A 16123-nucleotide genomic window follows, 5' to 3' on the forward strand; every position below is an offset into this window, starting at 1 on the left:
GCACAGCTGTTTCTAACTATGCAATGTTCTGTATTACATTGGAATGTGTGTTTCTCCCATTGTGGACAACAGGAATTGTCACATCCCTCATCCATTTTTAGCTTCTTATTTTTGGTCATGAGCCATTTTGCAAACAAGGATTGGATTCTGATGAAAAAAAAAAATAGGACTTTCGCTTAAGTACAGATGTTAATGTAGCTCAGGTGTTAACGTATCTAGTGAGGTCTTCTAAATTCTCTCAGCCTGTTTCCTATAGTATTTCCATTTTACTTACTGTTTCAAAGATACAGAATTTGGAAAAAACATATAGATATACCTACCAAGTACCTTAGGAATTATCAAAATTAAGAAAAATAATGAAGTAAATGTAAAAGAAAAAACATAGACGTGCATATTATCATTAAAACAATTATTGATAGGTTTGTATTAAAATGGGGAAAACTTCCTGATTCTTCTTGGTTTTATGAGGGTTTTTGTTTGTTTATTTGTTTATACTGAATAAATGATGAAAACATAGTCAGATTAGCAAAGGAAAATCAAGTAAATAGCATATGCCTGGAGAATTTACATGGATGTATCTTTGGGGACAAAAGGCAGACCTTGGACTCAGAACATGGCAGGGAGACTTTATATGACAGGTAGAAAATTGCCTCACTCTTATTCTGAGAGTAAAATTAAATCTTCAGATAGAATAGAGATTTCACTCACAAACCTCCATCTAGGTAATAACTATGAAACTACATTCTTAAAGATCACAAAAGGAGGAACAGTGATTGTTTCTTCAATTAGGGGGGAAAAAAGAGAATGGATTGAGATTGGGTCATTGTTTCTTAGTTCTCTAGGCCCTTCATGACCTTTAAATTAAAATAGTCTATATTTCTAAGTTAAAAAAAAAGTTCTGCATATAACCACAGGCTTTTGGTCATAGTTAACCTTCAGTTCCCCATACCAAGGCGGTTCTTACTGGAAAAGGCCTATTAAGGGCATATTAGTAAGTCTATCTGAGACTTGCAGGGATCCCAAACCTATGTTTCTAAATCTAAAATTCTTTTGTGGACACTTGCAGAAATTTGCATAAAATGCTTAAATTTAGACAAAAATCTTTGTTTTTATCCAAGTCTGTTAACACATTTTAATAACAAGGCATTGATATATAATTAAATATGTGGTAACAGCAGATTCATGAAATACTTGAATATGCAAATTGAATTAATGTCCAAGTATACTAAAGCCAAATTATTTGGGTAGGCTTTCTTTACACTTACTGCAATCAGAATAACCAAACTAAAGGCTTGCTGCTGTTAAGATATCAGTCTCCTGAAATTGACTTACAGAATTAGATATTACAATAACAATCCCACTAGACATTAAAACAAAAAACAAAATAACCTTAGTTTTGTTTTTATATAAAATTCAAAGTATGTGAAATAGAAAGACAATATTAAAAATGAAACAGTTTAATGATATGATTTTAATACTTTCCTAAAATTGACAAGTTAGCTTGATTTTGACATAAAGAATGACATCATACCAATGAAAGAATAGGAAGAGAAGAAATAAACCTCCAGTTATAGAATTATTTGGTATTTTTTAAAGACAACAAAAATTTTCACGAATAAAATTACTGGAATCATATTTCCATTACTCAATCATTGTGGAAAAAATTTAAAAATTGAAAATATCAGATGCTGCAAGCATATGGTAAAATAGTCTTACAAATAGAATAACACCTGATTGTAGAGTCATTTAGTATAACAAGTTTACTCTTTAGAAAATAATTCATATTATTTAAGGTAAGAAAGATCTCTGGAATAATACATTTTAAGCCTATGACAGTGACTTTTTCTGAAGTTAATAAAAAGATAAGAAGTGTTCTAATAAAACTGATTGTGTCAATAACATATAACTAAAAAGAGATGATTATTTTAGGATAGTGAAGAATATGCATATGATAAACAGGAAAAAATATTGAGCTCTGTCTTCTACTGAGATAAATGTGTTTCTATTGACTGTTAGTATTTTTCTCTATTTATTTTAGCAACATCAAGACCTGCGATTGCTTCAGTCAGTCCTCAAAAGAGTATGATCAACCTGGTTCCTAACTTCTTCAGGTCTTATTCCATTTCTCAGGAGAAGGAGCTTTGCTGAGGCTTCAACTGTTAAAACTTGATTCTCAGGTATCTCACTCCATGTAAACATCGTAATCCTATTACAAAAATGGATTTAACCTTAATCCTCTTATTGTTAGGGATTCAATAACCTAGAATATCCCTCCATAGGAGATTCTCTCTGCAGGGCTTTCTCTAGAGTCTGCAGTTATTCAAGATCATGTATCCTTTCCTTACCTTTTATTCTGCACAGTACCTGAATAATAAGGTCCTTTTATCCCTCCAGGATGGCTAATGATCTTTCCAGTGTCAGTTCATTCCAGTGGTAACTGAACTTGAGTGTGTTTTATCCAGATTACATAGGATCCACACAGTATCAGACTGTCTTTGAAAAGTGAAGTACTACTCCATCTTCTTACTAAATCCTTAGCCTTAGATATGTTTTTTTAATTTTATTTTTGTTTTGTTTTGCTTTGGGAGCCACAGCCAAAAGTCCCCAGGGTTTATTCCTGGCTCTGCACTTAGGGTTTACTACTGGTGGAATCTGGTGACACATACATGGTACAAGGGATCAAACTCAGGTCAACTGCATACAAGGCAAGCATACTGGCTACTGTACTTAATATCTTTCTGGCTCCAGGTATGATTTTTTAGTTTGATAACTAATTATTAATTTTAGCTATACTGTTTAGCACAGCGGTAGGGCGTTTGCCTTACAAGCGGCCAACATGGCCGACCCGAGTTCGATTCCTCTGCCCCTCTTGGAGAGCCAGGCAAGCTACCGAGAGTATCTCGCTATGCCAAACACAGTAACAACAAGTCTCATGATGGAGATGTTACTGGGCCTGCTCGAGCAAATCGATGAAGAATGGGAGAACCGAGACCGAGATACTGTTTAGCTCTTAGGATAGAGTTTTCTTGTGGATGAACTATGCCATGGGTCATACATCATGAAAATCCCCCTTCAACATAATTATTTAATACAGGGACTTTTCTTCCTTTTTTGAATTAATTCTTTTTTCTTTATTAAGAGTTTATTGAGAATTTCCTAGTGTAATCAGTAAAATGAGTTAGCATCAATCACATCCTTAAAAATAATTGAATTTCAATGTACTATTTTTATAATTAGACTTGTTACAGATATGGTTAAGAAAAATTACTTTTGGAATAAAGTTAATTCCAAAAAGTTGTAGACAAAGAGATAGTACAGTTGGTAAATTTTGTATCTTAAAGGCAGTAAACTGGTTCAATTCTCTGAACCATGTATGGTTCCACAATTTCCACCTGGCGTGGTTCTTGAGTAAAGAGCCAGGAGTGCCCTAAGAACAACTTAGCATAAGAAGGAAGGAAGGAAGGAAGGAAGGAAGGAAGGAAGGAAGGAAGGAAGGAAGGAAGGAAGGAAGGAAGGAAGGGAGGGAGGGAGGGAGGGAGGGAGGGAGGGAGGGAGGAATTCTGTGTTAGGAAGGAACATAGTTCAAGTGAGAACACATAGTTTCAAGTTAATTCCATACACCACCTCCCCCTCCCCGCCCGCCCGCCGCAAAATGCCAGCACACCTGCTAGAGTAAGATCCCCATCAAATAGCTTTGATACCTGAATGTGTTTCTAGCGATGCACCTTATTTTGCAACTTATGCTATTCATATCATGCTCTATTCCTTAGCACAATTGTTACTTTAAATATATCATTTTCTGGAATTATTGAAGACTTCTTAGGCCCTGTATATGCATGTATTCAGTACACACATCATTATCCTCCTTTTGAAAGACTTTTATAAGTTGTAATACTATCTTTGCTAATACATGTTACAACGCTAAATGATGCAAAAGACTCTCTGTCTTTCTAACAACACGCTATACCCCCCAAAAAACAAAAACAAAACACTCATTATTATTCCAGAGATGATGTTTCCCTCTGGATTTTGTGCTGCAGTGCTGAAATTCTTTTGTTCTTTTTTTTCCTCTGAGTTCTGTGGTAGATTGGAATGGTTACCAATAACTGGTTGTATTTTGGTTGAAAAGAAATACTTTCACATTTTGAAATGTCACAGTAATTCTCATTGAATAAAATGCCATTGATTATATGATGATATTATTTTTTACAGAATTAAGCATACTATACTTGGCTTAAACAACCAATGGTTTCATGGCTTAATATAATTAGTAAAGTTTTGTATGTTCTGTAAAACATGTCCTACCAGTGCTCTTCCACTTATAGAAATTCTAACCATTCTTTTATTTGCAAGTTTAAATTATATCTCAGGTATATCTATTCCTTTTCTATAAATACTTTGGAATTTATCAATATTCTCTGTTTCCTTATGAGTGAGTTTCAATAAACATTCTTATTTCTGTACTTACAAAATTAATAGTATGTTGTTAAAATATTTTAAAAAGTAATACCATGTAATTTTGAGTTCATATTTAAAACAAACTTCATAGCTCTAAGAATATTATTAATAAAATAAATATCACAAATATATTAGAAGGCAATTTTATAAACTTACATATAAATATAGGGTCTTTATGTATAAATATAAGGTCTAAATACGATAATTTTCAAATTAATATTAAATATGAAATAATACTGCAACATGAAAGTATCCCTCTATTCCTTCCTACTCAATAGCATCCAGTTATGACTTACAAGTAGATATTTTTAATGAAATTTTCAAATATTGTTTTGCAATTAAGTTATCAATTGGGAGTAATTTACCACAAAAAATTTGGCCTGGTAGCACAAGTGACAATATATTTTTTATAAAATGTACAGTAAATACACATAAAGTATCAATTGAAATTAAATTTTATACAAAGAAGGACACATAGACTGAAAAGTTTCTATTCACATGAACTGTTGGAAACATAAGTTTATTGGGATTCACTCAGTGTAAATTGTTTTCTCTGCATTTCTTGTCTTGATAGCATGATTGTTTTCATTTCTGTCAAGCTATTCTTTCATACACACAGCTGTTAATGTCATTGGTTAGAGTGTTCCGGTGTTCGAATTATTCAAACATTGCCAAGGTGGAAGTGAGACTAAAACCTTAAATTTCAATACAACTATTTTTTGTCTTTTATTTCTCTGCTTTCAAAGAGCCTTTTGAAGTAATTGATTAAGGCATAATTGTAGCTAACTATTTACATATTGGTGAATTTCTGAACATGTTATGAAGCATGAAATTGTTTTCTATGAACATCTGAATAAATTTTATTCTGAATCTTTAAGGGAATTATTGGGGAACAGTTTATCCCCAATGAGCTCACACACTTTGTGCAGCGGGTGTGGGCAGACATAAGGTGAAAAATAATGGGCACGCAGAGAAGCCACTCTGGGAGACTGCTGGTGGCTGTCCACTTTATTGCCAAATACACGCATATTTTATAGAGGATCTCAGCTTAAGAAGATAGTCCAATCTCATAGAGTTTAGCATTACTGACCTATCACCTTTCCAATTCTGCTTTGCCATGGCCAAATCCCAATTAGGGCTGGATGCTGCAGTTAGGAAAGACTTGCTAAGCGTAGGTAAGAATTCTTGGGGGTTTGGGTGAGACTCAAGTCTGGACACATGGTGCTTGTCAAACGCACCCAAACACTCCTGGGTCACTGGGAGGCACTGGGTCACCATGCAGGGACAGATCTTATCTGTTATGCAGGGACAGGTCTTATCTGCTCTAGCCACTGTTGCCATGCTCCACAGGAATGGTGATGTCAGACTTCCACTTGATCACTTGACATCCCGTTAGTCATCGATTTGCTTGAGCGGGCTCCAGTAACGTCTCCATTTGTCCCTGTTGCGTGCTAGTGTAGCCCAATGGGGTCTGCTCATTCTAGGAACACAAACAGCTTCAAACTGATCATTTAGGGTCTTGACGAACAAGTCTGACCAACTCATAGCTGGGTGGCCCCACAATCTTTTGACATCCCGTGGAATCCACACAGTAATGGCTCTAGTCCAGTGGTCATCTCCAAATCTCATTACATGTCCAGCCCATCTGATTTTCGAGGCCTTGGCAAACGAGACAGTATCCCTGATTCTTGACCACTGACCAAGGTCGGAATTCCGGATTCATTCATTTGATACTCCAAGCATAGCTCTTTGGATTCCTCTTTGGGAGACCTGAATAGCATTCTCATCCTGTTTTCCTAGGGCCCAATTCTCTGAGGTGTATGTTAATGCAGGAAGAATAGTGAAATCAAAGAAATGTGCCCAGAGCCAGAGGTTCTTCGTCCTCTTAGCTATTTCTTTGATGCTCTTGAAAGCGTTCCAACTCGCTCTCCTCCGCACAACTCAGGTGCCAGGTCATTCATCATGTTGACTTGACCTAGCTACACATAACTGTTGCATTCGGAGATGTTTGTCCTATTGAGAATGAATGGAATGTCAGGAACGAGACTGTTTCTCATAAACATTGTCTTCGTGAGATTCAGCTGTAGTCTGATCTTTCCACACTCACAGTCGAAGTCAGCCAGCATTTGTGCCGCTTGGCTGATATTTGGTGTTATTAGAACAATGTCATCAGCGAAGCAGAGGTGGTTTTGTTGCCAACTATCTCTTTTGACTCCCATTCCTTCCCTTTCCAGTTGTTGTATGACATTCTAGAGGGTGGCACTGAAGAGTTTCAGTGAAATGTTATCACCCTGCCAAACCTACCGAACCCCTCTCTTAGCATCAATGATCACCTCCCTGTAGAATGGTGAGATCCTGGTAGTGAATCCGCAGTACAGCTCACTGCAGATCCTGATGTATTGAGTTTGAACGCCCTGTTTAGCTAGGACCTCGATGACCGCTTCAGTCTCAACAGAATCAAAGGCCTTCTTTAAATCAATGAATGTTAGACACAGTGGCATCTTGTACTCTTGTGCTGAATTCTTTTTGAAAATCAACTTGCTCGCATGGTTGTACATCTAGTGTTCTGCCTATTCTATTCAGGATCACTCGAGTGAACAGATTATAGATGAAGGAAAATAGGCAGATCGGGTGATAGTTGACAGTGTCATAGATATTTCCCTTCTTGTACAGTAGTACAGATCTGTTGGTTTTCCATTGGAATGGAACCTTGCATTCAGACAGGTAGCATGCAAAGAGTTGAGCCAGTGTATTGATGAATACTGGCGGCAGGTTCTTCAGGTGTTCAGATCTGATCTTGTCTGGGCCGGGTGCTATTCGCTTCTTTACCGACAAAATAGTGTGTCGAATTTTGAAAGGGAGAACATTGGGAAAGACATATCCATCCTGCAGAATTTGGTATGTGGGCAGGTGGATGTGGCTATCATAGAGATCCGAGTAGAAGTCATGGATTATCTTCTCCATTGCCCTTCTGGAAGATGTTATAGATCAATCAGGACGTCGAAGGGCAGTCATCTTGGTCTTGTAGCTGGCGAAGGACAGGGGGGCTTTGCAAATGCTTTTCCCAGCTTCTGCCGCATCTGCCAGCACTGCTGCTCTTCTTTCTTTGAGTTCTTCCTTTATTGCTTCTCTGCCCTGCTTTACGAGCTCGGACATTCGCTTGCAATTGCCTGGGGCTTGCACCAAGCCACTTTGGTGAATGAGCTCGAGAGTTTTCGAGGATAGGTGTCTTTTTTGTGGCTACCTCTCTCGGCATTCTTTGCACAATCATGGAGGTGTTGAACCAGTTGATAGTTGTCTATGACGGCATCTTCCCAAGTTGTTGCACTAGTGCCAAAGAGCTCCCAGTTGGTGGTCGTTCTGGGAGTTTATTAAACTTTGCAGCCCTTTCTCCCCACTCTGTGAAGACTTCCTGCTCTGTCAGACTTCCAATGGGACAAAAAATATATAATAGTTTTCTTCATATCTAGTAGCCACACTGTGGCACTGTCTTCTCGTTGTTCATCCATTTGCTCGAGTGGGCCCAGTAACATCTCCATCGTGAGACTTGTTGTTACTGTGTTTGGCATATTGAATACTTCATGGGTAGCTTGCTAGGCTTTGCCTTGCAGGTGAGATACTCTAGGTAGCTTGCCGGGCTCTCCGAGAGGGGTGGAGGAATTGCGGAGGAATCGAACCCGGCTCAGGCAGGCCGGCCGCGTGCAAGGCAAATACCCTACCCCTGTGCTATCACTAAACCTCATGTAATCTTTATGTCCAATAGCACTGTAGCACTGTCCACCTGTTGTTCATTGATTTGGTAACACGGGCACTAGTAATGTCTCCATTGTGAGACCTGTTACTGTTTTTGGCATATCGAATACCTCCTGGGTAGCTTGCCAGGCTTTGCCAGGTGGGCGGGATATTCTCATTAGCTTGCCAGACTCCCCGAGAGGGCCAGAGAAATCGAACCCAGATGGACCGTATGCAATGCCCTACCCACTGTGCTATCGCTTCAGCCCAAGAAACCAAATTTTTTGGTATATTTCTGTATAAATGAAAAGATCACAGTAGGGTATTTAAAGATAAATAATTATAACAAATAGTGTTTCCATATATTTTATGAACCCTAGAAAAGAGATGGTCAAATAAAATAAATAAAATAGGATAGTAATATTGATAAAACATTTAGAAATCTGTACATTTTTAAAACACTCTAGATTAGGGAGGTAGAAGCACATACCATCCCATGCTAAAAGTTATGAATTAGAAACTGAAAGTAGTTTAAGAATGGAAGATTGCTCTTTCTTTACTAGCAAAATATAGCCTCAGATTTTAATTGCAGGGCCAGAGAGATAGTACAATGGTAAAGTGGTTTCTTTGCATGAGACTGACACAAATCTGATCAACAGTGTAACATAAGGTCCCCCACCAGGAGTGATCACTGAAGACAGAATCAGAAGAAACCCATGAACTTACTTGTGTTTGACCTCAAAACAAAAATAAACACAAATTTAATTGCCACTTGATTGTTGTTATAGTTTATCATATTGTCCACTTTCAGAATATACTTTATAAATCAATTATACTCAATAAAATGGTAAGCTATTTTTAAAATGAATAAAAGAAAACCACAGGCAAAAAGAATTTAATCATAAAAAGATTTCACATTTTGTTGTTCAGGTCTTGAAAAATATATCTTTCTTTGCTTTAAGAAAAGAATTTAAGTAACAGCATCTTAGATTCACTATCAGATGTCATAAAAAGTGATTTTTAATTTTGTGGGAATCTATTAAAATGTTATATTTTGATAGATTAGGAAATAGGAAAATAGAAATAGGAAAATATGAGTGACATGTAGGTAATAAGTTTTATCCTGAAATACAGTGAACATTAAAATATTTATTGCCAAAAGTAATGGAAGACAAAAAATAAGAGTATATGTTTTGATTACATACATGTTACATATACTAAATATCTTCCTTAATATTATTAAAATAATAATTTTAAAATTTGGCTCCCAATTTTGGAGCGATCCCATCATCTGTGTCCAAAGAAAATAGGACAGTATACAAGAGGACAGTACTACAGTGCTAATATTATTTAAAATTATTTATTTAATATTTTATTTAATAAATTATCTATTATTTTAAAATTTTACTAAAATTATTTCTTTGTACGGAGCTGCAGCAGAAATTGGAAATTACAGACACTGTAAAATATGACAATAACTTCATTATTTATTCTCAATTTTTTCTTTTTATTTATCTAATTTCTAAAGGATGTCTGTATTTTATGACCTTTATGTTTTCTGGTCTCATAATCACACTAATCTTATATACTACAGACTATTATTGGCATCTGTACACTCTGGTTGTGATAGACAATGTAATAGAATATTGTTGTGGAATAAAGGATGTTTGGAGGATCCTCCCAGGAAGGGAGATGCATGTCGAAAGTAGACTATGGACTGAACATGTTTGCCACTCAATGCCTCTTTTGCAGACCACAACACCCAAAAGGAGAGAGAGAACACAGGGGATTGCCCTGCCACAGAGACAGGGGGGATGGGGGGATGGGGGTGGGAGGGATATTATCCATGGTGGTGGAAAATGGGCACTGGTGGAGGGATGGGTATCTGATCATTGTATAATTGAAACCAAAGCACAAAAAATTGTAAATCTACAACTGTAAAAAAAAATAAAATAAAATAAAGGGAAAAAAAAAGAATATTGTTGTGGGATTAAATTTCATATTCTCTTATCTTTGTTCCTGAAGAAGACACTAAATAAATTTGATTCATACATCTATTTATTTGAATTCATTGACTTATATAAATTCATTTACTTTTATAAGTTTAATATTAAAATTATTCAAGTTAATTTATACATGTCAGTTAATTACAGTTTTATTCATTTCTTCTATCTCATTCAAAATGTCAAATTTGGGGGTATAGATATAGTTCTGGGGCTAAGTTTTTTTTTATCTGAACTCTGTGTTTCCTGAGACAATCCCCACATCCATGAATAGCCTCCCAAGTACCTCTAAGAGTACCCTGAGCCCAGAGCCAGGAGTAAGCTCTACACAGTACTGGATGTGGCCCAACATCTGAAAAACCAAACCAAACCTTATGTTCTCTTTTTATTTTGATGTATTCTAATTTACACATGATTTCTACTTTCATAACATGTATCAGTTTTGATCACATTATTTTTATGTCATAAAATCTATTTCTCCTCCTTAGGGAATACACTCTGAAACTGTGAGACTATTTCAGTTATCAATGTTTTTTAAAGGGAGAGTTCAGCACAGAGTTTGACATATGTCATATGCTCAGAAATCATTATTTCACTGGCGCACAAAACAAAGCTGTAGGAGAATGGACCCCACATGCATACACATCTATATAGGAATCTGTAGAATATTAACTGCAATAGTTTCATTGATTCTTTATTTGATCATAGTTACTATGTTCTTATCTAACTGACATTCTCTTCAGTTTTTATTGATGTAACATAATTTACAGTACTGTTGATGAAGTTTTGTAAATACATTGTACCAACACCTCATCCACCAGCCAATTTCCACCAAAATCCCAGGGATCTCCACCCCAAGTAATGTCATTTCTTTAGGCCAAGTCTCTAGTTCTATTACCTTTGACCACTTATTGCTCCATACTGTTTTACTTTCTTTAATATCCCACTTATGAGACAGATTATCTTATAACTGACCCTTTCCTCCTGACCAAGTACACCCAACATGATAACTTCTAGTCTCATCCATTTGGAGACTAATTGTATTATTTCATCTTTTCTGAGAACTGAGTAGTATTCCATGATGTATATACCACAACTTCTCAATCCAGTCTCTTCTTGGGCACTTAGGTTGTTTGCAGATCTTAGATATTTGAGTGGTGTTGTTATGAACAAAGTGGAACTATATATATATATATATATATATTATATATATATATTCAAAATTGTGAGGTTTTTTTTTGCTTTTTGGGTCACATCCAGCTATGCACAGGGGTTACTCCTGGTTCTGCACTCAGGAATTACTCCTGGCGGTGCTCAGGGGACCATATGGGATGCTGGGAATCGAACCCGGGTCGGCCGTGTGCAAGGCAAATGCCCTACCCACTGTGCTATCACTCCAGCCCCAAAATTGTGTTTTTTAGACCTTTAGGGGTATAATTAAATCTATTCCAGAAAAAAATCTGAATAACTTTTTAGAAACTAATTCATTTTTTATCATAACTATTTGAAGGTATTTTTATTGGTATACTTTCAATGAAAACCAAAATTAGATTAGCAGGTGACTTTGTGTAATGTTTTCAGTAGTTTCAGTAGTTTAAATAACCACCTCATAGAGTTATTTGCAATTCTTCACAACCATAAAACTCATATCTATGTAAATGTTTTGCATAGGTGCCAGAGCAATGTATAGGGCATTTGCTTTGCACAAGGCATCCTATAGGGTTCCTCAAGTCTACTAGGAATGATTCCTGAGTGCTGCTGGGTGCGGCCCCAAAATAAAACAAAACAAAAATATATATATATAAAATATATATTATAGCATAAAAGCAGGATTTTTAGATTATAGGCAGAATTTCCAATCAAATAATTTAGTTATATTTTTATATATCTAGTACATATAACTAGTATATAAACACTTATGTAAACATATGACATGTGTATGACATATGTGCATGGAAACCTTCGAAAATGGTAATAAACATACCATTCTAATATAATGGTCTGAACTTATTCTTACTTGTTTCTCTAGGCTGTGAAAGTCTGGTGAACTAATGAGTTTACAATAAATATGCTTCTAAATACCTGATTTTTTTTTCTATTAAATTTGCAGATATCAACTACATATTGCTAGGCTTGTAATGCTGTAGTTGAAAAAAAGATAGTACTTTTAATAAAAGTAATTATCTTTTTTACAAAATTGTAAATTTGCTTTAACTCATCTATTTAAAATATGTGAAGTATAATATCACCATAAGAAATATCAATATCAGCCTCTCCTATAATTTCCCAATTCATAACTTAAGGATTACTACATTATTATTCAAGTCTCTTATGTCTTAGTGAATCTCTCAATTCATATCATTATTTTGTTCATGCCTACACTTTTGAAATGGACTTGACAGATAAGACTAAGAAAGACAAAATAATATATTTGTTTATATAGAGATTATTTTAAGCTTGCTGGAAGCAGCAGAAAAATCTCCAGGGAGGAATAAGCAGAGAGGCGATCTATGTGCCGCTCATCTTCCAGCAGTTCCTAGAGGTTACATATAAGAAGATTAGGAAGCAAAACAGAATTACTACTGAAAAGCTTTCTAATGAAAACAAATTTACCATGTTTGATTGCTTGTGTTTGTCTTCACGTTTTGACAACAGCATGAAAATGGAGAGATGATTCAATACAATTGATTTATTTCCTACATAAATAATTTGTTTGGGGCAGTTTTGATACTGAGACACAGCTACAATTTCAGTCACAGTAATAAAAAATATTTTAGTGCCCACATCTAATTTTAAAAGTAAAGTAAAGTAAGTAGGACATTGTTTCCAATAAATAGTGGAGAATATCCTTACATTAATTCCTCTATAAACATTTGACAAATATATTCAGGATCTAATCTGACATGCTTAAGTATGAAAAATTAAATTTTTGCCTCTCTATGTTAAGTGCAAAACCATGTTTTCCAAAACAACGTGTGTGTGTGTGTGTGTGTGTGTGTGTGTGTATGTGTGTGTGTATTGGTTTTTGAGACAAACCCATCAGGTTTCAGGACTGACTACTGGCTCTGTACTCAGCGATCGCTTCTAGCAGGCTTGGGGAGATTGAACTTGTGTTGGCCACATGCAAACATGTGTCCTACCTCATGTTTTGTTGTCCAGACCTCAAACTATACATTGTTTCTGCTTGGCAGGACATATGACTATGTAGGCAACAAATGAAGTTATAATGAGTGGATACCAAATAAAGAAATGTCAGTGTGAATTATTTATTTATTTATTTATTCTTTTGTTTATTTATGTATTTGTATTTTCAACTCCAATAAATGTTTAATAACATGTGCTAAAGTTTGCGGCAAATTTAGTAGACCTTGGAATTCTTTTTTCTATATATTCATAGAGCAAAGATAAGTAAAATATAATGTATGTGATTTGAGTGATGAAGTAAAACCCTTTACTGTCGCCAAATAGTGAAATAGTGCTGAGATAGAGATCCAATTTGTCTTCTCAGTTTTCCACTGCATAGCCAGCGGTTCTCCCTGATGCTGATCAAATCTCTGTACACCTGCATGATTATATTCAGTGACAAAAAGTAGGCAGTGATAACAATGCAAAGGAAAGATTTCCTTAAAGCCTCACACAAGCTTCACTTTGCAGTCTGACTTTCACTGCTTATGAGTTAATAGTTTCAGTTCATGACTTATCACATTTCCCAACTCTTCCAGGTCTATGCTTATAAGACTTTTCTATATTTGCATAAAACGATTTTCTACAATAACTAGTCTTTTTCTTAAAGTTTTGTGTATTGAATCGCTATGAGAACAGTCACAAAGCCTTTCAGATTAAGTCTTGGTCGGTCATACAATGATCAAACACCTGTCCCTTCACCAGTGCACATTTTCTACTACCAAAAACCCCAGTTAACCTCCTCCCCCCACCCCCCGACTGTGTGCCAGATTTCCACTTTACTCTCTCTCTATTAGTATCACTACGTTGATTACATTCAAAATTACAACAAAAGACCCAACATTATTATTTGGAATTTTCCCCAACATTCAGACCTGCCAAAAACACATCATTAGATAATTTGTTTTCTATTGCTGATTATGAAGAGCATAGGATGTCATGTGGCCACAATAGCGGCCATGCAATTTTGGATATCTGATATTTCAGTAATAAGCCTAGAGTGATTACTGCTAACAGCCCCTGGGTTCTGAGATTGGTTTGTGTGCCTCTGGGATCATGGTCGTACAGGAGCTGGAGGAGGCATTTGTGGGTGGCAACCCGGGACCTTGTCAGTGCAGGAAGCAGGGCCTGTTCCACCCCTATCCCACGAGAGATTGCGTGCCTTGTCAATGCAGTCTCATACCTGACTGTCCATTAGGCTCTAAAAGATGGAGGCTACCATGCTGCTGCTGCAAGGGTGAACAGGCAGAGGGACAAACACCCTTCCCATCCCAGGGCACCATAGCACAGTAGTTAAATGCACAGTCCAGATGCACTTCCATTGGGCATTATATTTTGCTCAGATTTTCCCACCACCATTCAAGCCTGCTTTCCAGGAACAGATGCTACATCATTTACTTTGGTCTAAAGTGGAGACTAACAAACTTTCAAATCTAATAAGAATTTTATTTTTCAAAGACTTCATAGGCATGTGTGCTGCAAAAATAAATAAGGATATCTAGGTATTTATTTATCCAGTCCCCTTAATTTTCCACTCTTTTTATTCGCCCTATTTGACATTAACTTCTCAGCAAGATGGTTGCAATAGCTACAGGGTCTATATAAACTCAGTATAATGAAAAAATCTCAATCTACAGATTCATATCCATAGGCACAGCTTCCAAGGTAACTACTGTGTCTCAGTATGTGCAACGTTCATTTACAACGCAGTGATACACATCAATCTCTTTTTAAATAGTCAACAATAACCACTAAAAACAGCATGCCCTCATTCTCAAATTCTCTTTGGACACAAAAGTGCCTTAGTTTCCACTAACCTGTACCTCCTCATTATATTCTAGAACTGTAGTTTATGCATCAATACACTTAATTTCTTTTTTGATTTTTAAATCAGGTAACCAACATTTAATTTACTAATGATTCCTGAATGCCTTTTTTATTTATGGTTTGGGGCTATTTGCATGGCAGTCATTTAGAAAATTAATGTAGATGAAAAGCCATAATTTTACAGATGTTGGTTGCAATCATGCTGTCATTCCATACTTAAAATGCTAATCTATTGACATCTACTCATTAGAAATGAGCTTCACTTACTTTGTAACATTAGTATTTTATAACCTGGGGTGCTTTGAAATAGGCTGAAAGTCAAAATTTTAACCATCCCATTCAGAATGTGTTTTAAAGGTAAATGTTTCTGATTCATTAGTACTGTATTTTAAAAATATTCTTCCCCAAGTCACTTCACACAATCTTTGATTAACTATTTGCATGCTGGATAGCACCAGGATGTTTCTAATCCTGATGTTTTAAGTGGATGGCTGAATTCTGAATAATAGGAGGACAATAAGCCCTCACATGAGTAACAGCGTTCTTAAAGGGCTCATAGTCAACGTAGTTGAGAATAGTTGTAGCAGACCTCAGAAAAGTTTAGAATAATGTGCCCAGGCTCACTCTCTTACTGTTCCTTCTCTTTGGTGTATAAGCCTTATTTATTTCCAAGCGATTTTGTTGTCTTTGTCAGCATGTCATGACACTCTTAAAATGTGATTCATTTGCCTAAATTAGATTAAATACAAACCAATTAATTGGGAAAAAAAGGCACAAGGACATAAAATATTGCAGTTCATACTTGAACTCTGAGGATGAGTTGGGTGCTGGGTGAATAGGAACTTCCCAGCATTTCCCATAAAGACAGTGCTGCAAAAAACCGATAAGATTCAATCAACATGAGGGGCTAATATATGGTA

This window comes from Sorex fumeus, unplaced genomic scaffold (genome assembly GCF_029834395.1).
Source record: "Sorex fumeus unplaced genomic scaffold, SorFum_2.1 ptg000054l, whole genome shotgun sequence".
Classification (NCBI taxonomy): domain Eukaryota; kingdom Metazoa; phylum Chordata; class Mammalia; order Eulipotyphla; family Soricidae; genus Sorex; species Sorex fumeus.